Genomic DNA, 25,626 nt, shown 5'->3' with positions numbered 1-25,626 from the left:
CACGCCATCCTCCTGCTTCAGCCTCCTGAGTAGCTGGGACTACAGGTGCCCACAACCATGCCCAGCTAATTTTTTGTATTTTAGTAGAGATGGGGTTTCACCATGTTAGCCAGGATGGTCTCGATCTCCTGACCTCGTGATCCTCTGGCCTCGGCCTCCCAAAGTGCTGGGATTACAGGCGTGAGCCACCACGTCTGGCCGATCAGCTTTTTCTAATTATAAAGTTGGGAACAGTGCTCTTTCTAGTTCTCTGTATTCTTTTTTTTTTTTTTTGAGATGGAGTCTTGATCTCTTGCCCAGGCTGGAGTGCAGTGGCACAATCTCAGCTCACTGAAAGCTCCGACTTCAGGGTTCACACCATTCTCCTGCGTCAGCCTCCCAAGTAGCTGGGACTACAGGTGCCCGCCACCATGCCTGGCTAATTTTTTGTATTTTAGTACAGACAGGGTTTCACCGTGTTAGCCAGGATGATCTCGATCTCCTGACCTCGTGATCCACCAACCTCGGTCTCCCAAAGTGCTGGGATTACAGGTGTGAGCCACCGCGCCTGGCCTCCAGTTCTCTGTATTCTAAGTGGAAGCTTGCACCTTATCCTAACAGTGTTAACCTACTTCATCTCTTTCCCCTTGCTTCTCATTATGTACTTAAAATTAATTTAATAAAATATGAGATGCAGCCATGTTAATCTGATCTGTGAGCTTCTCTGCTCTCTAACATCAGTGAGAGTTTGCCTGATAAGTACTTTTAGGTCACCACTGCATCAGTGTAATTTCCCACACAGCCGCTATTTGCTTGGTGTGGACAACACTCCTTCTCCTTGATGAAATTGTTTCCTGAGAGCGTGAGTTCTGCACTGGGGCATATTACTCATGATTTTATAGAGGTATCGAAGAGCAACAACGCTTTCACACACAAACCATGTGGTGTTAGACAATATGTAAAGCATACATGTATACAAGCATGCACAAAAATGAATCTTTTTTTCAGATATAATCAACCATACCTCTGTTTCTAGTTTTCTGGCCCCAGTTTCTTGAAATTAGAGAGGTACAAAAGACCTTAAGATTATTTTTGTTTAAGTTCCTTCTTCAAGAGTTCCAGATTGGTGGAGTGACATGTAAGGCCACAGAGCAGTTAGATCTGGGATCTGCCCTCTGTTCCCTGAGCCCCAGAATGTGGGAGTTTAGAAAATATTTTTAAAACTAAGAAGTCAACTCTAGTAGGAAAATGTCAAAAACATACAGCTTGTTCTTTCGTGAGTAAATGAGTGAATTTTCATTTGGCTACAAGTTTCAAGGAACTTGACCAACCCTATCTTCAGCATGTGTTATCTCATGAAAGTCTAGAGTGGGTGATGGCTTCAGGTATAATTGGTCAACAGTGTCATGGTATTTATCTCTTTCAACTCTGCCCTCTTCATATATTGGCTCTTTATCCTTGGGCTTATTACAGGTGGTTACAAGGTGGCTACTGCAGCCCAAGACACTACATCCTCATGTAGCTTTGTTCCAGGAAGTAAGAGGAGGCAGTCCTCCTTGCCTTTATTTTTTTCATGAGGAAGTAAGGTTGTTATTGGGAGTCCCAACATCAAACTTTTTCTTACATGTCTAAGACCAGAAAAGGATCGTATGCCCATTCATATATTAATCACTAGGAAAAGGTTTGTGGTTACTACACTTTCCGTAGTCTCTAAACCTAAACTGTGTATAGACCAATCATGGTCTAGTCCTTGGGGCTGGCAGAAGAGCCCATCTCCCAAATGCATGTTGCTTCTTGGGGGTTCTATAATAACAACAAAGACAGGAATAGCCATTGAGTACAGCCAACATTGCCTGACTCAGTGAGGTTCAATAGATGGTATTTTTGCTGCATTAAGAATAATCACAATGGGCCAGGCATGGTGGCTCACGCCTGTAATCCCAGCACTTTGGGAGGCCAAGGTGGGCAGATGACCTGAGGTCGGGAGTTCGAGACCAGCCTGACTAGCGTGGAGAAACCCTGTCTGTACTTAAACTACAAAATTAACTGGGTGTGGTGGTGCATGCCTGTAATCCCAGCTACTCATTAAGTGTTTTAAATTAATTAAAGACTGAGGCAGGAGAATCTCTTGAACCTGGGAGGTGGAGGTTGCGGTGAGCCAAGATCACTCCATTGCAGTCCAGCCTGGGGAACAAGAGCGAAACTCCGTCTCAAAAATAATAATATAATAATCACATTGAAATAAAGCAGAAATAATCAGATTTGGAGAAAAGTAATAATTATTTCTTCAAATTTATGAACTATCTCTAACTATTCAGTTGAGGGTGGTCTTTTACTGTAGCATAGTCCCAGAAATGATACCTGGCTTCTTCACATTGAATATCTTGAGGAGAAAAAAATCAGGTGATGATGTTAAGATTTTCATGTATGATGTGACTGCATTATCGAACATGCCTATGATGCCTTCAAATAAAGACTGGGAAAAATGAGAAGAATGTAAATTTAAGGTGAAAGGGGTGCTACTATTTTTAATATCAAGAGGTCTTATTCCTTTATGTTAGCTTAATAAAGATTGTCAAAGAAGGTTCTCATTAATTCTCTACGTGTTTATCCTCACAACTTCAAGTAAAAGTAAGACTTGAGTAGAATTACTAAAACACAGCTAGAGAGAAAGGGGAATAAAGATGCCACAGGCAAAGGTACAGAAATGGTGGAGGGATTTGTCTATTTTCCTGTTGCCCTGTTTTCACATTGGGCTGCCTCTTTCAGGACTTCCAACATAGATTACATTATTATCACATCGAGGGTTGATTTCAAGTCCTCTATTTACTCCCTGTGACCTTGACCACACGCTTCCAGCCAGAATGTGAGCTTCTCCCTGTACATTTCCATGAGCACCTGACTTATATATCCATTAATATCACTTTTAATCCAGGTAACCCATATAATTATCCAACTCTGTGTTTGCATCTCCATTATTAAGTTGGTTTCTGAAGGAAACGGACCTCCCTTATTTACCTTTTTATCCTCAGTATCTAAATCAGTCATTAAGAAGTTCAATGCATGTTTGTAAACTGATCCTTAATTAATATCCACCTTGCAATTGTTGTAAGGGTTATGTGAGATTGTGTACATGACAGAGTATTGAAAGTGCTTATTAATAGAAAGTGCTTATTAATAGAAAGTGCTTCCCTGAGGTTGGTTATTGTTATTATGGGCTAAATTGGTTTTGGTGGAAGGACCAAGCTAGTAACATGACTTCTATTTATATCAATGATTCTGTGACAAAGTAATGATAGTAGTAATCATTGGTGGGCATTAGATACTTAAATAGCACAATAGCCGGCACAAAGTGCTTTTGGCTATGTTTTCCTGACATGTACAATTGCCCTTTCTTATGCCACATCTCTGGGCCTCAAAATGTGTATTTCTTGGCTCTAATCTTCATGTTCTGCCCAGAGCTAGTCGGCTGTCTCCTCCCTCAAGGGATGGAAGCCTGCTTCTCTTCCTTCAGACACTGCTGCGGGCCTGCTCTTTGCAGTGCCCATCACCTTAACTGACTGGCTCCAGTGATCCCTTCTTGAGGACGTCATCAGTTATGTCCTGCCTGTGAGACAAGAAACTGTTGGGTGTTGAAATAAATTAAGATTAAGCCAAGGCTTTTTTTGAAGAAATTGACAGTCTGATCCTAAAATTCATTTGAAGGCTGGGTACAGTGGCTCGTGCCTATAGTACCAGCTACCAGGAGGCTGCAGTGGGAGGATCACCTGAGCCCAGGAGGTCAGGGCTGCAGTGAGCTGTGATTGTGCCACTGCACTCCAGCCTGGGTGACAGAGTGACACCCTGTCTCAAAATTAAAAAAAAAATTTTTATATAAAATTGCAAGGAACGCAGAGTAGCCAAAATGATTTTGAAAACAAAGAATAAAGTTGAGGTCTCACATTTCTTGATTGTAAAACTTATTATAAAGCTACAATAATCAAGACAGTGTGGTACTGGCATAAAGATAGATATGTAGATAAATGAAATAAAGTTGAGAGTCCAGAAATAAGTTCTTATATTTACTGTGAATTGATTTTTGGTGACAGTGTCATGACAATTCAATATGGAAATAATATCTTTGCAACAAATGGGTGCTGGAACAACTGGGTGTCCACAAGCAAAAGAATAAAGTTGGACCCTTACCTCATACATATACAAAAATTAGTTTAAAATGAATCCAAAACATAAATGTAAGAGCTCAAACTATAAAACCGTTAGAAGAAAACATATGCATAAACCATAATAACTTTAGGTTTAGGCAAAGATTTCTTAGATATTACACCAAAAGCACAAGTAACAAAGTTTTTAAAGATAGAAAAGTTGAACTTCACCAAAATTAAAATCTTTTGTGCTTCAAAGGACACCATCAATAAAGTGAAAAGTCAAACCACAGAATGAGGGAAAGTATTTGTAACTCGTATATCTGACAAAGTAGTTTTATCCAGAATTTATGAATAACTGTTACAACTAGACAGTTAAAACTCAATGTAGTTAAAAAATGGGCAAAGGGGCGGGTCTCGGTGGCTCATGCCTGTAATCTCAGCACGTTGGGAGGCCGAGGCAGGCAGATCACCTGAAGTCAGGAGTTTGAGACCAGCCTGGCCAACTTGGTGAAACCTTGTCTCTACTAAAAATACAAAAAATTAGCCGGGTGTGTTGGCTCACGCCTGTAATCCCAGCTACTTGGGAGGCTGAGGTAGGAGAATCGCTTGAACTGGGGAGGTGGAGGTTGTAGTGATCTGAGATAACGCTGCTACACTCCAGCCTGGGCAACCAGATCGAAACTCCGTCTCAAAGGAAAAAAAAAAGGGCAAAGGATATGGATAGACGTTTCTTCAAAGAAGATACACAAATGGCCAATAAGCACCTGTAGTGCCATGTAACATCATTAATCATTAGAGAAATACAATTCAAAACATAATGGGAGACCATTTCACACCCGCTAGAATGGTTATAATAAAAAAGATGAACAATAAAAAATGTTGGTGAGGATGTAGAGAAGTTAGAAAACACATTTACATTGCTGGTAAGTTTATAAAGTGGTACATCCACTTTGGAAAACATTTTTGCAGTTCCTCAAAATGTTAAACATAGAATTTACCATAAAACACATCCATTCTACTCCTAAGCATATACCCAAGAGAAATGAAAATTAAGTCCATAGAAAAGCTCATACATGAAGCCAGGTACAGTAGAGCATACCTATAGTGCCAGCTACTTGGGAGGCAGAGCACAGGAGGATTGTTTGAGCCCAGGAGTTTGAGGCCAGCCTGGACCACATAGTGAGACCTCACCTCTAAAAATAACGACCAGAAAACACACAGAACCTGCAAGACCCTTCCTATATAAATGTTCATAGCAGCATTATTAGCAATAGCATCAAAATGGAAAAAATCCAAATGTCCATTCAATGCATAAATGGTTAAACAGAATGTTGTAAATACATAAAATGGAATATTATTCAGCTACGAAAAGGGACGAGGCACTGAAACATGCTACAATAGGAAGGAGCCTTGAAAACATGCTAAACAAAGAAGCCAGTCACAAAAGGCCACATATTGTATGATTCAATTTATGTGAATTATCCAAATACATAGAGACATAAACTAGATGAGTGGTTGCCAAGGACCAGGGAGAGGGGGCCATGGGGTGTGACTCCAGATGGATATATGTGAAATGTTTGAAATGTTTGGGAATTAGATATTGGTAATATTTGCACAATTCTGTAAATATACTAAAACCCACTGAATTGTACACTTTGAGAGGCTAAATTTTATGATATGTGAATTATATCCAAATAAAGTCGTTAGTTAAAAAAAAAAAAAGATTAGGCCAAGATTTCCTTTCACCTCTGTGGCATTAGAATTTGTCCTTCCCACCACTAGCTCTGAAGTGGTGTCAGTACACTCGACTGCCTCACTCTTCAACTTTCCTACATTCCCAGGCTTGATTCTGCGGTTTCTATATACTTTATTGACAAGCTAAATCAGAGTAGATTAATGAAATTTTCTTATTAATCAGCAATAATATTTTCAAACTCCTGAATGAAATACACACTATTAAGCTACAGCAGTATGTTTCAATCCATATCTAAGCATTTCATATGTTGATTACATTTGGGATTTTTTTTTTAACAATCAAGGTCACTAGGTTAGATATTTGGAATAAGAGATTCACATGTAATTGTGTTTGCATAAAAACCACCTATTTTTTTAAAAATTTTATTTCGATCATTAAAATTCTCTGCACACTGCTACTTCACTACGATTTCCCAAGAGAAGTTTCTCTTTCAAGAAACATAGTATTAAATAGTGAAAAGAAACTTATTTCTATGTGAAGTATTTCTTCAAGTTGATTTTAACAATGAAATCTTAAATTTGCTTTATTTCCCCAAACAACTTACCCACCAGGAGACTTGGGGCAAAGTATAATTATGTGGAATTCATTCTTGACATGTTCCTGGAACCTCTATCCCACTGTTCAGCAATGCTTATTGCAACAACAGAGAATATAATCTCGCAGTTTTTCTACTGAACAAATGTAATTTGAGCCTGAAATGAATGACACTACACATCATCAGGTACATGTGAGAAGGCTGTAACCTAAACAGTGAACCTGCTTATAACGTACACTACACTCCTAATTTCTGTTTTGGTCCTCTGAGGCTTGTTGCTAAATCCCTTTCTACATTAAAAACACTAACCACACTCTCCACTTATCTGACAGACTGCAAAACAGTGGAGAATAAAAATTCTGCTTGGATATCATGTCTTCACCGTACATACAGCAGCCACACACAATGATGGTCAGTAATGACTGAAAAATGGCACTAAATACAATCCCCTCCATGTGAATTGGATTAATTGATTTATTAGGTGCAAAATAGCCAGGTGGATTTAAGCTAATTAAGAATTTGATTGCTAATTGCCAACAAGGGGCGATTAAAAAAATGAGAAAGTTAAATAAGGGATATGCAAACCACAGGCTGTCTCTTCCAGCAAGAAAAGCAGTTATAGGAATAGAGTGGTAGTAATTATGGAGTTTGAGGAGCAGTAAAACAGCCTATTCTCTTCATCTTTCTGGGTCCCATGCATGTTTCTAATAATGTCACCTCCTCTTAGTAGTAGACACCCGTAGAAAAAAGAGTCAAGACAAAAAAAAAACATGTTAAGTATTCTCAAAAAGGTAGACATGAACTGTGAAATAGTAATAAATCAGGATGACTGGCTTCATTAAAAGAAAGATATAGAATAGTGTTTTATTGTATACTTCTATAACCACTTATCCATTCTGTGCATCCATCCACCCACACATCCATCTGATAATTTATTCAAATTTTGTTGAATACTTTATGTACACTTTTATATCCTGCTTTTTTTCTTGATAGCGTATCTTAAGGATGTCAACACGTTAATAAAAGCATACCATAATCATTTTTTCAACGATGTATTTAGCACTCACTATGTGCTATGAAATGTGTTAAGCATTTCACATGGATAATTACCTTTAATCCTAGCAAAAACCAACAGATGAAGAAACTGAAACTTAGACATGTTAAGTAATTTGCCCAAGGACATGAATCTAGTAAGATTCACTGGGGCTCAAACAAAAGCAATCTGTCTCCAGTGCTCTTGGACTTAATGATTTCCCTACACTGCCTTTCCAGAAATCTTTTTAATGGCTATATCATATTTCAGTGTTTGATATGCTATAATTCATGTAACTATTCTTCTATTTTTAGGCATCTAGGTTGCTTCCTGTTTTGTTTTTTTGCTACTAAGTACATAGCAAAGTACCTATTGCTGTAATGAGTACATATTGTTGTAATGAGCGTATGGATATATAAATGTGTTCACTTCTCTTGTTATTTCTTGGCCATTTGTCTATCTGCTTTGGAGAAATGTCCATTTAGATGTTTTGCCCATTGTAAGATTGGGTTGTCATGTTTTTATTGAGTTATAAAACTTCTTTATGTTTTCTACATGCAAGTCTCTTATTGGATATATGGTTTGTGAATATTTTCTCCCATTCTATAGGTTGTCTTTTTACTTTCTTTTTTTTTTCTTTTCTTTTCTTTTTTTTTTTTTTTGAGACAGAGTCTCGCTCTGTTGCCAGGCTGGAGTGCAGTGGGGCAATCTCGGTTCACCAGAAGCTCCACCTCCTGGGTTCATGCCATTCTCCTCCCTCAGCCTCCCGAGTAGGTGGGACTACAGGCATGTGCCACCAATCCCAGCTAAGTTTTATATTTTTAGTAGAGATGGGGTTTCACCGTGTTGGCCAGATGGTCTCTATCTCTTGACCTTGTGATCTGCTCGCCTTGGCCTCCCAAAATGCTGGGATTACAGGCATGAACCACCACATCCGGCCTTACTTTCTTGATAGTGCCCCTTGAAGCACATCTAAGATTTTTGTTGTTTTGGGTCTTACTTTAAGGACTTTGGTCCATTTTGAGTTAATTTTTGCATATGATATTAGGTAGGGGTTCCAACTTCATTCTTTTGCATGTGAATATCCAGTTGTTCTAGTATCATTTGTTGGAAAGACTATTCTTACTCTATTGAGTAGTGTTGGCACCCTTGTACAAAATCAACTGATCATGGATAGATGGATTTATTTTTGGACTCTCCATTTTATAAAATTGATTTGTATGTTTATCCTTATGCCAGTACCACACTGTCTTGATTATAGTTGCTTTGCAGTAGTTTTAAAATCAGAAAATGTGAGTTTTTCAACTTTGTTCTTGTTTTTCAAGATTGTTTTGGCTATTCTGAGTGTCTTGCATCTTCCTATGAATTTCAGGATCAGGTTATCAATTTATGCAGAAAAGCCAGCTGGTATTTTTATAGGTATTGTTTTGAATCTGTAGATCAATTTAGGAAATATTGCCATCTTAACAATATTAAGTCTTCTAATCCATGAACACGAACTGTTTTTCTTTTAGTGGATCATCTATAGCTTATTTCAACAATGTTTGGTTATTTCAGAGTATAAATTTTGCAATTCTTTGGTGAAGTTTTCCTAAGTATTTTATTCACACCAATGTTAATGTAAGTGGAATTATTTTCTTAATTTCACTTTTGGATTATTCATTACAAATGTACAGATATACAATTGATTTTTATATCTGTATTTATTTATATTATATATATATAATATATATTAAAAAGTTTGTGTTTTAGTTCATGGATTGGAACACTTAATATTGTCAAGATGGCAGTATTTCTGAAATTGATCTACAGATTCAAAACAATATCTAGGAAAATACCAGCTGGATTTTTTTGTACAAATTGATAAACTGGTCCTGAAATTCATGGGAAGATGCAAGACACTCAGAATAGCCAAAACAATCTTGAAAAACAAGAACAAAGTTGAAGGACTCACATTTTCTGATTTTATTTAATTAATTAATTAATTAATGTATTTATGTTTTGAGACGGAGTTTCACTCTTGTCACCCAGGCTGGAGTGCACTGGCACAATCTCGGGTCACTGCAACCTTCGCCTCCCGGGTTCAAGCGATTTTCCTGTCTCAGCCTCCCGAGTAGCTAAGATTAAAGTAAAGGCACCTGCTACCATGCCCAGCTAATTTTTTTTTTGTACTTTTTAGTAGACACGGGGTTTCATCATGTTGACCAGGCTGGTCCTGAACTCCTAACCTCAGGTAATCGACCTGCCTCAGCCTTCCAAAGTGCTGGGATAACAGGCATTAGCCACCATGTCCGGCCACATTTTCTGATTTTAGAACTTACTACCAAGCCATTATAATCAAGACAGTGTGGTATTGGCATAAGGATAAACATACAAATCAATGTAATAAAATGGGAAGTCCAGATATAAATATCTATATAGCTATAAAAATGAATTATATATCTGTGTTTATTTGAGTATAGGTAAATATTTATTCATATCACAATATCACAATCAGTATACAAAAAATATATATATTTTTGTCCCCATTTCTTGGCAAACAACTCCTAAGAACCTTGGAATCTCCAGCGTGCTGTCTTTTTGTATGCTAATGTTGACTAATAGCTTCAGCGTAGGGCCTGGTCACTGGAAAGGCAAAGGCGTGATTAGAGGGTTGGGCTTTCAGTCCTATCCCCTAACCTCCAGGGAGAGGATGGGGCTGAAGGTCAAGTTGATCACCAAAGGCCAACGGTTTAATCAATCATGCCTATGTAATGAAGCCTCCATAAAAACCCAGGAGGGCAGGGTTTAAAGAACATCTGGATAGCTGCATGCCTGGAGGTTCCTGGAGGGCAGCATGCCTGGGGAGAGCATGGAAGCTCTGCACCCTTTCCCCATACCTCTCCCTAAGTATCTCTTCATCTGTACCTCTGTAATATCCTTTATAATAAACTGGTAAATGTAAGCAAGTGTTTCCTTGAGTTTTGTGAGCCACTTCAGCAAATTAATTGAACCCAAAGAGGGACTCATGGAAACTCCAACTTGAAGCCAGTCAGTTAGAAGTTCCAGAGGCCCGGACTTGTAACTGATGTCTGGTGAGGCAGGACAGTCTTAGGGACTGAGCCCTCAACTTGTGGGACCTGACACTATCTCCAGGTAGATAGTAATTGTGTTTTTACCATTACTTTTAAATTACATAAGCTGCAATTACTTTTGCACCAGTCTAATAAATTGGAGGACACCCAGCTTGTTTCTGCTTCTTACTGTATGGGGAAAACCCCACACAAGTTTGGTCATAGAAGCTTTCTGTGTTGGTGATTATTGTTGTGCTGGTGTGAGAGCAGACACTGATATTGCCTCCTGCAACTTTATGAACTTCTGTTAGTTCTAATAATTTTTCAGTTGATTTTTTAGGATTGCTTATATATAAGATATCACTTTCAAATAGAGACCATTCTGATTCTTTCTTTCCAATGTGCATGACTTTTATTTCATTTTCTTGTACAATACCCTGGCTAGAGCCTCTATTACAATGTTGAACAGGAGTGGCATAAGTGGACATCCTTATCTTCTTCCTAATGTTAGGGGGAAAGCATCCAGTCTTTTTTTTTTTTTTTTTTTGAGATGGAGTTTCTTTCTTGTTGCCCAGGCTGGAGTGCAATGGCATGATCTCAGCTCACCCTAACCTCTGCCTCCTGGGTTCAAGTGATTCTCCTGCCTCAGCCTCCCAGGTAGCTGGGATTACAGTTGCCTGCCACTACACCTGGCTAATTTTTTATTTTTACCAGAGACGTGGTTTCACCATGTTGGCCAGACTGGTCTCCTGAACTCAGGTGATCTGCCCACCTTGGCCTCCCAAAGTGCTGGGATTATAGGCGTGAGCCACCGCACCCAGCCCAATTCAGTCTTTTACCATTAAGAATGATGTAAGTCGTGAGTCAGATGCCCCTTATCACATTGAGTAAGTCCTTTTCTCTTCCTAGTTTGTTGAGTGTTTTTATCATGAAAAGGTACTGGAGTTTGGCAAATGCTTTTCTGTATTGAGATGATACTGTAGGTTTATGGGGTTTTTAAATCCTGTTGATTGATATATTAATTGATTTTCAAATATTAAGCCGACCTTGCATTCCTGCAACAAATCCCACTTGGTTATGGTGTATAATTCTTTTTATATGTTGCTGGACTCAATCTGCTACATTTTGTTGAGGATTTTGGTGTCTATATTCATAATAGATTGATCAGTAGCATTTTATGTTATTTTAATGTAATATCTTTGTCTGGTTTTGGTATCGGGGTAATACTGGCCTCATAGAATGAATTGGGAAGTATTCTGTTCTCTTCTAATTTTTGAAAGTGACTATAAATAATTGGTATTACTTCTTTAATTGGTAAAATTAACCTGTGGAGCCTTCTGATTATTTCTTTAGACAAAATATCTGGAAGCAGAATTATTGTGTCAAAGATATAAATGTTCACAAAACTCTTTATATATATTGTTTAATTGCATTTCCTGAGGGGGAGGCAGATGACAATTCATACTTCCACTAGGAATACATGAACTCTCACATAGTTTTGCTCACAGTTGGCTCTCCGTAAGTGTATGTTGAATTGAATTTTCTTAATGACTGGTTCTTCCCAACTTTGAAAAACCACACTCACTAGTATATCAATCAAGTACTTTTTCTCAGTACTGTACTTTAAGAAAAAGATAGTATTGGCTGGGCATGGTGGCTCACACCTGTAATCCCAGCACTTTGGGAGGCTGAGGCCGGCAGATCGCAAGGTCAGGAGATCAAGACCGTCCTGGCTAACATGGTGAAACTCCATCTCTACTAAAAATACAAAAAAAAAAAAAAAAAAAAAATTAGCCAGGCGTGGTGGCATGCAACTGTAGTCTCAGGTACTCAGAAAGCTGAGGCAGCAGAATGGCGTGAACCCAGGAGGTGGAGCTTGCAGTGAGCCGAGATCACACCACTGCACTCCAGCCTGGGAAACAGAGCAAGACTCCATCTCAAAAAAAAAAAAAAAAGAAAAAGATAGTATCTCTTGCTTATAGTAATTAAAATTTTGTGGGTTTGCTGTATTGATTTCAGGTCAGTCTCAACCACATCTATGTCCAGCATATTTTAGAATTCAACAAGTAATAATGGCCTACATCTGCTTAATACTTTCACACTTTAGAGAATCTTTTCAAGATTTACTATAGTAAGTAATTTTCTTTCTTTCTTTTTTTTTTTTGAGACAGAATCTCGCTCAGCTGCCCAGGCTAGAGTGCAGTGGCACCATCTCAGTTCACTGTAACCACTATTTCCTAGGTTCAAGCGATTTTGTCATCTCAGCCTCCCAAGTAGCTGGGATTACAGTCACCTGCCATCATGCCCAGCTAATGTTTTTTGTATTTTAGTAGAGACAGAGTTTCACTATGTTGGCCAGGCTGGTCTTGAACTCCTGACCTCAGGTGATCCGCCCGCCTCAGCCTCCCAAAGTGCTAGGATTACAGGTGTGAGCCACTGCACCCAGCCTATAGTGAGTTTTTCTTAGTGAAGAAATGCAGGAAACTTTTTTTTTTTTTTTTTAAGAGACGGAGTCTCACTCTGTTGCCCAAGCTGGAGTGCAGTGGCACGATCTTAGCTCACTGCACCCTCTGCCTTCTGGGTTCAAGCGATTCTCCTGCCTCAGCCTCCTGAGTAGCTGGGACTACAGGCATGCGCCACCATGCCCAGCTAATTTTTGTATTGTTAGTAGAGATGGGATTTCCCCATGTTGGCCAGGACGGTCTTGATCTCTTTACCTTGTGATCTGCCAACCTCGGCCTCCCAAAGTGCTGGGATTACAGGCGTGAGCCATCACACCTGGCCCAGAAACTTCTTTATGATATGCTAAGCATGAATCTGGTCACAAGCTAGCTCAGTTTGTTTTGCTGTTGTCATTAACAAAAAGTGATAAAGGATTTATGATTTTAACTATGATAAATATATATTAAAATGCTTGCCAGATTCTTGTATCATGGTTGTCATATACAAGAGACTTCATAGTTTCATCACAGCCCTTCACAAGTATTCTGGATTCATTTTCCATATGGATGAACTTACACACCTACAACTATTTAATTCTCATCTTGATTGTATCCTAAGAATTTTCTGATGAATTGAGATTCATGAAATAAACATAAAATGTGGGCCTTAATCGTAGCAAGTAGCAAATCTTAGTTATGTGTCTATTAACTTAAGAGAGTACATCAAGAGCAGAATGACCTCTTGATGTACTCTCTTAATTGAGGAAGGCTCCTCCTCTTCATGAAAGGATGTGGAGCTTGTCACCCACTGTCTACTTAAGTGCAAGGTTCATTTTAAACCTGCCAGATCCAGGTTAGTATACTTCTTCTCTCGTCTTGGTTTTAGTACTAAGAAAAACAACTCATAATAATTTAAGACATGTTCTATACAGGTTGATTGCAGTGGAGGCGTAGACAACCATTTAAGTATATTCTTTAATCGCTCTGTTGCAGAAGCTTGTATTACTTAAAATGGTATTCCTGGCACTAGTCTTTCTAAGTCTTGCTTCATTACATTTGAGTGTCTTATTTTCCTTGTCTTTTATTGCCTTTTACTTTGGTGGTTGTTTATAGCCCTGCTGGGCTCACTTGTTTCTTTATTTAAGAGTTCACTGGGTTTGTATCTGATCTTATCTTTAGTGTCACCACCTTCCCACCTCTTGCTGGTTGATTTAATATTCACAGTGACATTACCTCCAACTCTCTTGTGAGTGAATTCACATCCATCTTAGAGCAAAGTTCTGCATGAATTATACACGAAACATTGCCAGTGTGAGTGGCAGAAAAGGTTAAATTCTGGATTTATTTTTTTCTGGTGACTGGTTCTTCATCTCTCCCATCCCATTTCTGTGTGTGTGTGTGTGTGTGTGCACATGTGTGATGTTTTTAAAGTCCCCTAGGTTTTATTGAAATTTCCTAAACATATACAATTGTCTCCTCTAAACTTTGTTGTTCTTCAGCTTTAGGTACTGAAGGTAAAATTATTTTATATTTATTTTCAAACGTAACTATTGCTGAAGCCTGTGGCTTCCCTTTCACATTTGCTAAAGAGTTCACTGGAGACATGAGCCTGAACCTTTACATCACATGAAAGTTCCAAGCGTATTACAGATGTGCTTAGAGTGTGTGTACTTCCCATTTCTTAGCTAAGTTGTTTTGGTTGGAAGTAAGAGAAACTAACTGCTTAAGAAGTAAAGGAAATTTATTGAAAGAATTTGGGAGTATCTCAAAGAACCTAAAGACAGCTGGCCTGCCCAGAGACTAAACCTGGAGAGCCCCCAGGCCTTATGCAGGCATGACTGCTCTGCAATCGTTAGCTCTGCTTCCCCCGCGCACATCTCTGCGGCAGCTCTATCTGATTCTCTGGATACACGGTAGAAGAGGCTTGCCCCAAAGTTCCTGAATTTACTCCGTCTCTCTCGTATTTCAGATTTCAGTGAAAATAATTAGCTTGGCCTAGTTTAGATCAAGTGTTCATCTCTGGTCCACATCTGTGCCTGACACCCCGTAGCTCCTGTGGATATAGATAGATGGGGCAGTTCTCCACTAAAAAGGTGTCATATAAGTTCAACACACACCCTGTAAATTGTTTAGTGTACTGTTTAGGTGCTAGTTTCTCAACTGCAGAAAGTAACTTACTTACTTACTTAATTAATTTATTTATTTATTGAGACGGAGTCTTGCTCTGTCGCCCAGACTGGAGTGCAGTGACACGATCCAGGCTCACTGCAAGCTCCGCCTCCCGGGTTCAAGCGATTCTCCTGCCTCAGCTTCCCGAGTAGCTGGGACTACAGACGCCCGCCACCATGCCCGGCTAATTTTTTGTATTTTTAGTAGAGACGGGGTTTCACCGTGTTAGCCAGGATGGTCTCGATTTCCTGACCTCGTGATCTGCCGGCCTCTGCCTCCCAAAGTGCTGGGATTACAGGCGTGAGCCACCGTGCCTGGACGAAAGTGACTATTTAACAGACAATAAGCGATATCCGTTCTCCTTCAGAAATGTGTATAAGGTCAAAGTTTCGTCAGTATGATGGTGTTTGTTCTCTTCATTGCCTTTCATCTGTCATGTTCACACTTATTCTCATGGCCTCTTGGGCTCATCCTTTTATTCATTTATATTCCCTATCCAGAAATAAGGCAAATTATAAATCATTTGCAAAATTTTCTGATTCATTCATTCCTGGATAGCAATAAGTAGAATGAATGGAACTGCCCTAGTGAGATTCAGTTTCATGCTCTTCAAAGTTGATGTGGGTATTATTTCTCCAATAAGCATTCTTAATGTTCTCAATAATACCAGCTGTTGTCATTTTCTTTCAAACGTGGTCTTTAGTGAATTGCATTTCCTGGCTTGTTACAGCACATCTGTGTGACAATGGAATATTTTACATAACTGAAATTTTGAGATAATGTTTCTGGAGATGTATCTATTTAGAATCTGGTGATAGCAAGTTCTATATCTCCATGTAATATGTTGCTAGAACAATGTTTTATATTCACTTATTGATTAACCTTTATTTTATTGAGATCTTAAAATGAACACAGCACCTTATGGGCTGAAAAGGAGTGGAAAATGTTTCCACAGCTGCTTCCAAATTAAAAAATAGGAGACTTTAAGATAAGCATTTGAAAGATAAAGGATATGATAACAACTAAGTCATGGAGTTCAAGGTAGGAGGCCTTCAAAGAGGAGGGGTTCAATGCCATCAAGAAAAGAGTTATGGCATTTGGCAATTAAAGTGACTATCAGAGTGGACTTTAAATAGCTAATTTTAAATTATTTCAAGAGTATATTTTTGCTGTTTTTCCTCTGTTTTGGCCATTGGATATATTTAACACTCTCCTTAATACTTTTAAAACACCAATTATTTACCCTATTGGTTAGTGTGTACATTGTATTCATGTGAGTGGGGAGAAGAACTAGGCTCACCCCTGTTATTTGCAGGGCCTGGGGCAAGAGGACAAATGGAGACCCACAGACCATATGTCTAAATATTTAATTTAAAGTTATAAATTAAACTTAAGAAATTATAAAGTAACATTTATTTATTCTAAATGTATTTTACATATAAAATTAAAATGTATTAAATCTTATTAAATTTCTATAAAAATGAAACAACTTTCAATTTTAGCTTCCAACGTCCATTTGCTGACAACATAGTCAACATCACACTTCACACATTTAATGTCTAGGCCTATTAGTATACAACTGTAAGAGTAACAGAAATTATTTAATCTTACAAAACTTTCTTCAATTGTCCTGGCAACTGTAGCAAATATTGTGTACTACATTTGTGGTTATATCCAGAACTCTGTGGTACCATTACATTTAATTCAATAGGAAGCCAGTGTTTAGATGCTTGGCACTAATGGGAAAAGATAGTTCCTTGTGCAACAATCTGTTGAATTCATGCTGTCTCAGAAGGGTTTGACAATTCAAATAATTTGTCTTTTTTTATAAGCATTTTCACCTCTCCAATCCTCCCCATCTTCTGAAGCTGAGTCCCTCTCTGATGTTGGTAGTGGTACAACCTTCAAACCTTCATGGTATTTGGACACAGTCACCTTTTCTTTCAAAGACATAGGGTAAGAGATGTAGAGAAGCATGTCCCTTGGGCCCGAATGACATTAGTCCCTGGCCAGGGGTTAGAGGGCGGGCAGATATTTATGGTTTCATGCTGGGCAGAGTCAGTGCTACATAAGAGCACCAGTTTCTCTGTGTGATATGCCCAGCTGTATTCCAAGCCTAGAATAATGTCAGGTACATAATAGATGCATTTCATTCCAGAAAGTAAACATTTATTCCTGGAGGTATGACTAGTGTAGGGTAGTGGTAGCCATTCGGCTGGCAGTATCTTTCAATGCTATGAGTCTTCATTTTTTAAAGTAATAGTTGTTAAATAACTATCCTTCCAGGAATCCTCTTGATCATATTAAGACAACAAAAATGAATAGTTTGAGCACTTTTGTTTAACTCATTTCTTAACTGTGAAACTTTCTCTTTTTTTTTTTTTTTTTTTTTGAGATAGGGTCTCACTCTGTCACCAAGGCTGGAATGCAGTGGCATAGTCATGGCTCATTGCAGCCTCGACCTCCTGGGCTCAAACAATCTTCCTGCCTCAGCCTCCCAAGTATCTGGGACTACAGGTATATACCAACATGCTTGGCTAATTTTTTATTTTTTGTAGAGATAGGGTCTTGCTTTGTTGCCCAGGCTGGTCTTGAACTCCTGGACTCAAGTAATCCTCCTTCCTCAGCTTTCCAAAGTTGGGATTACAGGCTTGAGCCATCACACCGAACAATTGTGATATATTCTTTCCAGATTTATTTTCCCAGGGATCACAAAACATGAGACCCATGGTCCATGTGCTGCTTTGACTCAGGCTGTTGTATTTAGTGATGCTGGTGGCATGCTGCAAGATCCTCAGAAGGGTCTGTGTGCAAGGTGCCACGTAAGCACTGTGCTCTGCGTATGTAAGTGAGGAGCTGCTCAGTTGTTTCTCTGCAGGGACAACTGTATTGTTTTTAATTGTCTGTTTTAATGGGCCTGAGTAAAATACTTCTCTGTTTTATTTGATCTCCATCCCCTAGTGAGATTTCTCCCTGCCTTCTTTTTACCACTGTGACAGTTTTCTAGTTAGACATTTAGTTCTTTCGACAGGGGCTCTTGATTATCAGTGGCAGTGACTGTTTTTCCATCTACAGGCGTTCAATCCTAGCAGTCCTTAACCCATGGGATCATTTGCAAAAAAAGGGTTGAGTTTTGAGCATCTGGGATGAATGAAAGAAATTCCATAAAATAGCAAACAACAACAACAACAACAACAACAAAATCAGGCACAGGTTTTGATTAATCAGCCAAATGAATCTGGATTGATTTTTTCCCCAAATGTTTGTAGCAGTAATCATAGCACCCGAGATTAATCCTAGTTTAACCACACCATGCCTCCACTATATGAATACCATTAACAAATATAGGGCCATATTAGAATGAAATTCGGACTGCAGAATTTTCTGGTAGGAAAAGTATTTGGCTGACATAGGATGACATAATGAACACAATCTGGGCTAGAAGGCAGGAGATACGAATTTTAGTACAACTCTGCCACTGCATGACTGTGTGGGCTTTGTCAAAGCATGTAGTTCCTCATTTGAAAACATTTGCAAGTTGTACTAAGGCACCTACCTCCCTGCTTCTAGCTCTATGACTGCGGACAAAGCATTTGCATCACCTAATATATTTGAAAAAATTGACTGTCTTTTATTTGAAGTTTCAGGTGACTCCACTGAAAAGCCCCTGTGACTCACTTTATCATTGAGACCTGGCTAAGAAATGGGTGTAAGGAAAAAGAGGTAAGCTTTGCAAAATCCTAGGGTAGATTATATTTTCTACATATATGTTATTCATACAGCACTTTGCTATTCACATAGGGGGTCTCGTTTTAGAATGACAAAACTGGGAAGTCCTAAATGAAACTATGAAATCAGTGGAATTGTCTTTGGACTGACCTTTCTGCTACCTGCCCCTTCATGCCCTTTTCCTCCAGTGCCCATGGTCTTCAAGCTGCTTTTCCCTGCAGACAGCTGACCCTAGCCCAGCACTCAGGCCTAAAATCCTAAGACTATGCTGTACTTCAGGATCTCCCAAACAAGTCGAATGGCAGCATTTGAGAGTGTCCAGAATTCATCTGCCCCTCTACATGGTTTTGGCAGCTCTGGGCACCTGATCGGGCCTACCCAATCATAGCACCCAATCCTCCCAGACACAATCAGTGGTTTAGGGATAGCCATGTACACCAAGGTGGGAAAATCAGACTTTTTGGGAACTCTCAGGAAAAAGACAGGCCCTCTTCTCCTTGGGATACCAGCTAGGAGGAAAGTAAGCCTAGGTTGTCCTTAGTCATCCTTGCAGTTACTGGGAAATTGGCCAGACAATGAAAGCTATGCAGAGGGACCATCTACCTTAAGGGGTGGAGAATGGTAACTAATTCCTGATGATATTGTTTTAACCCTGGAACAGCTATGACTGAAACTTGATTGATTCCTTAAAATCCCCAGTTATGTGATTCTATAAATGGCTATGCAATCTAATTTGAGTTTTTCACTTGCATACAAACATTCCTGATACGATTTTTTCAATTCACTTCACTCTCAGAATTGACTTATTTTTAACTGCCCTTTTTACATCCCAAAGGAAAGTCCATTGTGATTTCTTTTTCCCTCCACAGTTCCCCTCCTGCTTCTCCCTCTGTTTACAGGCACTTCCGTCCCTACGGTTATACGATGGTGCCTTAATCCCTTTCCCTCCCTTTCTCTCCACCACCAATCCTCCAATCTCATCATCATCAACTCTGCTATTAAAACACCTCATGGACCCATCTCTCAATTGGTCCTTCTTCCTTCTCCGCATTTTCTATACTTCGGCCAGTCCTGAAGATGTGGGGGTGTTTCAGCATCCTCTCTACTCTGCCTCAGCCCAAAGGAAGGAGGATGCATCTGATCATCTAGTACTGCCTTCCCTAGGTCTTACCCAACGGAGAAGGAGTGGCTGTTCTGATGAGTCAGAGCACACTCTTTGGGGGCATGTTTTGCTTATGGAACAAGTGACTCCCTAAACTCTACCCTCTCTCTTATCCAGGGCCTACAGGCCATGTGCCCTCTTTTGGGTTTCCCCATGCTCCATTTGTCAGCTGACTTGGGCAGCGTGTGCCTCTTTGAGGAAGGTGACTGCTCTGGGCACACCCTTTGTTCTGTGCCTCCACCTATATGTAACTGGGTGAGTCATCTGGGTCTGTTCTGTGGACCCGGCCATTGCAGAGTCAGTGACTAGGAGCTGAAAGTCTCACGTGGGGTTTGAAGTTTAAAAATGGGGCTTCCAGCCAATGGACTGGCAGAAAACCCCAACATGAGGTGAGGAGATGTTGCGTTAGCAGCTATTAATAATCAATATCTGGCTAGGCGCGGTGGTTCACACCTGTAATCCTAGCACTTTGGGAGGCCAAGGTGGGTGGATCATGAGGTCAAGAGATTGACACCATCCTGGCCAACAAGGCGAAACCCCGTCTCTACTAAAAATACAAAAATTAGCTGAGAGTGGTGATGCGAGCCTGCAGTCCCAGCTACTTGAGAGGCTGAGGCAGGAGAATCACTTGAACCCGGGAGGCAGAGGTTGCAGTGAGCCAAGATCACGCCATTGCACTCCAGCCTGGCAACAGAACAAGACTCCGTCTCAAATAAATAAATAAATAATCAATATTTTTATGTATCTTCTTCAGTCAGAATCCCAAATGTAAGAGGAGTTGTAGGATTATTCAGGAGCACAAATTGATAACAACACCCCTCCTTGAAACCTTTGGTTATTTCTATTACTCAGGATCAGCTCTAAGCTTACTTGCATGTTGTTAAATATCAGCACAACCTGCTTCTCTGATCATACCTCCCACTCCTCCCCATGCACAGTCTATCCCATAATGACATTGAGTACTTTCCATTTCTCATCATGCCAGACACTTCCATGCTTGTGTTTCTGATACTTTTCTCCACTCTACCTTGGCTCCTTTCCTCACGATTCTATCCTTTCTTATTTTTCAAGGACCACTTTGAAATGCCAACTCTTTCATGAAGTTTTTCCAGGCTTTTTTCCCGCCCCCCCACCCACAGGTTTTTTTTTTTTTTTTTTTTTTTTTCTTAAGACAAGGTCTTGGTCTGTCACCCAGCCTGGAGAGCAATGGCGTTATCACAGCTCACTGCAGCCTCAAACTCCTGAGCTCAAGGGATCCTCCTGCCTCAGCCTCTTGCGTAGCTTGAACTACAGGCACCTGCCTCCATGACCAGCTAATTTAAAATTTTTTGGTAGAGACAGTCTCCCTCTATTGCCAAGGCTGGTCTCAAGGTCCTGGCTTCAAGTGATCCTCCCGCCTTGGCCTTTCAAAGTGTTGGGATTACAGGCGTGAGCCACCTCGCCCAGCCTCCAAGTCTTACAAAAATAATCCCTTTAGGTGGTATGGCACTTTGTTCTTACTTTCCTTAAGTTATACTCATGTTCTGTATTGTCTTACAGTTGTCAGTGTGCATGTCAATTTTTCATACAAGAATATAAGTTCTGTGAGGATATGAATTATATTATTCGTATTTTTACTGCCTCACGCTACAACAGAGCCTTGCATAAAATAGGTGTTTAATGTAAAATGTTCTCTCAGCAATCCAATGGAAAACTGAGTTGGCTGTGGGGATTGGTGTATGTTGGTTTTGTCCAAGATTCCTAGCCAATTATTTTCCTGTAGTTGAGTCCCTGACTGCCTCTCCTGTTTTACCTACACCCTCACTCAGCCCTAATGTCTCACCCTCAAGCCCCACAGAACTACATACAGCTGCCTCAAATTGCAATAATATTTCATGACACTGCTTTCATGAGCATTGTCTTGAGTGTTTTTCTTATTGCTTTCAGCTTGTCAGTCCCCCATTAATCCTTCAACACAGTTTACATGTTACCTTCTTTCAAAGCTTTTCCTGACCCCCTTACTACTCACTCTCTACTATCCATCCTGGAAGAACTGGCCCCTCTTCTCTCTGCCCTGTAGACTTAGCATAGACTGCTTTCACAGCACATGTGTTGTTTCATTATTTCCCATTTTTACTCCTATCTCCTTCCTTTTATTATTATTGTATCATAACTACTTGAGGTCAGGTCCCTTGCCTCTCTCGTCTGTGGTTCTCAACTGCCCCAAAGTTTGAGACATATGTTTTGCTTTGTATTATATTTAGAGACTTCTCTATAGCCACAAGAATGTAAAGTCTTTGAAGGCAAGGAGTATGGATTTTTTTTTTTTTTTTTGAGATGGAGTCTCGCTCTGTCGCCCAGGCTGGAGTGCAGTGGCATGATCTCGGCTCACTGCAAGCTCCGCCTCCCGGGTTCACGCCATTCTCCTGCCTCAGCTTCCTCAGTAGCTGGGACCACAGACGTCCGCCACCACGCCTGGCTAATTTTTTGTATTTTTAGTAGAGACGGGGTTTCATCGTGTTAGCCAGGATGATCTCGATCTCCTGACCTTGTGATCTGCCCGCCTCGGCCTCCCAAAGTGCTGGGATTACAGGCGTGAGCCGCCGTGCCCGGCCTTTTTTTTTTTTTTAAACTTTTATTAAGTTCAGGGGTACAAGGGCAGGTTTGTTACGTAAGTAAACTTATGTCATGGGGGTTTGTTGTATAGATTATTTCATCACCCAGGTATAAGCCTAGTACCCGTTAGTGATTTTTCCTTATCCTCTCCCTCCTCCCACCCTTCACACTCCAAAAGACCCCAGTGTGTGTTGTTCCCCTCTATGTGTCCATGTGTTCTAATCATTTAGCTCCCACTTATAAGTGAGAACATGTGGTATTTGGTTTTCTGGTCCTGTGTTAGTTTGCTCAGGATAATGGCCTCAAGCTCCATCCACATTCCTGCAGAGGACATGATCTCATTCCTTTTTATGGCTGCATAGTATTCCATGGGGTGTATATATCACATTTTCTTTATTCAGTCTATCACTGATGGGCATTTAGGTTGATTCCATGTTTTTGCTATTGTGAGAAGTGCTGTAATGAGCATTTGTGTGCATATGTCTTTATAATAGAATGATTTATATTCCTTTGGTTATATACCAAGTAATGGGATTACTGGGTCAAATGGTATTTCTGGTTTTAGATTCTTGGGGAATCACCACACTGTCTTCCACAATGGTTGAACTAATTTACACTCCCACCAACAATGTGTAAGCGTTCTTTTTTCTCCACAACCTCGCTAGCAACTGTTATGTTTTGACTTTTTAATTATAGCCATCCTGACTGGTGTAAGATGGCATCTTGTAGTTTTGATTTGCATTTCTCTAATGGTCAGTGCTATTGAGCTTTTTTCCATATGATTGTTGGCCACATGTATGTCTTCTTTTGAAAAGTGTCTGTTCATGTTCTTTGCCCACTTTTTTATGGGATTGTTTGTTTTCTTCTTGTAAATTTGTTTAAGTAAGGAGTATGTTTAATTTATATTTGTACTATTTGCTTCTATTCAGTCAACATTTTCAGAACGAGCAAATAAAGAACAATTTCCATACTCAGACCAGGTGAGCCTTGAAATCATGGAAACAGGCTCATTTATGCCAACATAGTAATTCCCAGTGCTTACTTACCTGGCATTGGCCTGGCATCTTTGCTTCAAGGAAGAGACTAATTTGGATTCCACCTGTTTCCCCATCCCCTTTCTATGAATCTTCTATACTTTTTCAAGTTGTCAGAAGAAATACTTCAAAAGGACCCCAGTGGGGAGGGGAGGTGTGGGCAAATTTTCATCCTCAGACTTTCTTCCAGCTGCCTCTGGTTCATTTCACTTTTCACATCATCTGGCCTTCTTGCCTTCCTGGCCCTGCCTTGGCTTCTGCGGCTTGACTCCTGTGTTCAGCCTGGTCCTCTAATATGCGTACTCTCGTTTCGACTAGCCACCACCCATCCAATTTTCTGTCCTTCAGCTTCACAACGCAGCCATGTGTAAGAGGTGCCCTTTCCACATATGCCACCATGGTCCCAAGGAGCCCATTCAGGTCTTGCTCAGCCCTCGCCTGACTCTCACTCAAAAGAGAAAAATAAATCCATCAGAACTCTGAATTCCCACTGTGAGGCCTCCACTCACTGCAAAGTAGCATTCCCACCTGATTAGTCACTTGAATTGGATTTCATGAGTAGGATGGAGGCATTGGTTTCATGTTGCACTGCTGGTGTAAGATGGGTTAACTTTATTAAACATATTGGTATGTTGTAAATATGTATGACTCCTTAGAAACCATCAGTTCGCCAAGTCATACTGAGTCATTCTTCTGGAGGACAGCCGAAGGGGTTAATTAAAAACAGCTGCATCTAGGCCGGGCACGGTGGCCCATGCTTGTAATCCCAGCACTCTGAGAGGCCGAGGCAGGCGGATCGCGAGGCCAGGAGATTGAGACCATCCTGGCTAATATGGTGAAACCCCATCTCTACTAAAAAATACAAAAAATTAGCCGGGCATGGTGGCAGGCGCCTGTAGTCCCAGCTACTCAGGAGGCTGAGGCAGGAGAATGGCGTGAACCTGGGAGGTGGAGCTTGCAGTGAGCCGAGATTGTACCACTGCATTCCAGCCTGGGTGATAGAGCGAGACTCCTTCTCAAGACAAACAAACAAACAAACAAAAACCAAAAACCAAAAACCAAAACAGCTGCATCTAATCATGCACTAGCATGATATACTTCCTTCTTGGACAGCACAGGTAAGACAGAACTCACAAAACAAAAAGGAGGCCTTCCATGGAGACGGGAGTTCTCCAGATGAGCGCTAGTAGAGTATGACTATCTGAGAATCAGAAAAGAATTGGACCAAGCAATTGGCCATAGTTAAGTACAAAAGTTGTCCTAATGTGGCATTAAACAAGAAGAAAATATTGAGATTAAAGACAAAAAGCTTGATTAGTTATATAAAGTATGAACCGTGTGCCTTTTCTGTTTAAATTCTTTCTTTCTATGACTTGGTATTGCTTATGTTATCCACATTTTAAAGTTAATTTAAAAATAGTGTGCATTAACTGAAGTTAAAATTATGAGTTTCTTTTCTTTTTCTTTTCTCTTTTTTTTTTTTTTTTTTTGAGACAGAGTCTCACTCTGTTGCCCAGGCTGAAGTGCAGTGGTGCGATCTCGGCTCACTGCAACCTCCGCCTCCCAGGTTCAAGCGATTCTCCCACCTCAGTCTCCCGAGTAGCTGAGATTACAGGCATGCACCACCATGCCCAGCTAATTTCTTATATTTAGTAGAGACGGGGTTTACCTATGTTGGTCAGGCTGGTCTCGAACTCCTGACCTCAGGTGATCCAGCTGAGTGCTGGGTTTACAGGCGTGAGCCACCGCACCCGGCCTATTTTCTTAAACAATTTTTTAAAATTAATCTTTTATTTTATTGTGGTTAGAACATTAAATAGGAGATCTACCTTCTTAACAAATTTTAAGTGTACAATATATTATTATTGACCATAGGTATGGTGTTGTACAGATCTCTAGAGCTTACTTAACTGAAACTTGATGGGTGTTAATTAATAACTCTCCATTTCCCAGTGCCCCATCCCCTAGTAACTACCATTTCAGTCTTTGATTTTC

Source organism: Pan paniscus, chromosome 11 (genome assembly GCF_029289425.2).
Source record: "Pan paniscus chromosome 11, NHGRI_mPanPan1-v2.0_pri, whole genome shotgun sequence".
NCBI lineage: Eukaryota > Metazoa > Chordata > Mammalia > Primates > Hominidae > Pan > Pan paniscus.
Note: the sequence above shows the minus strand (reverse complement) of the source record.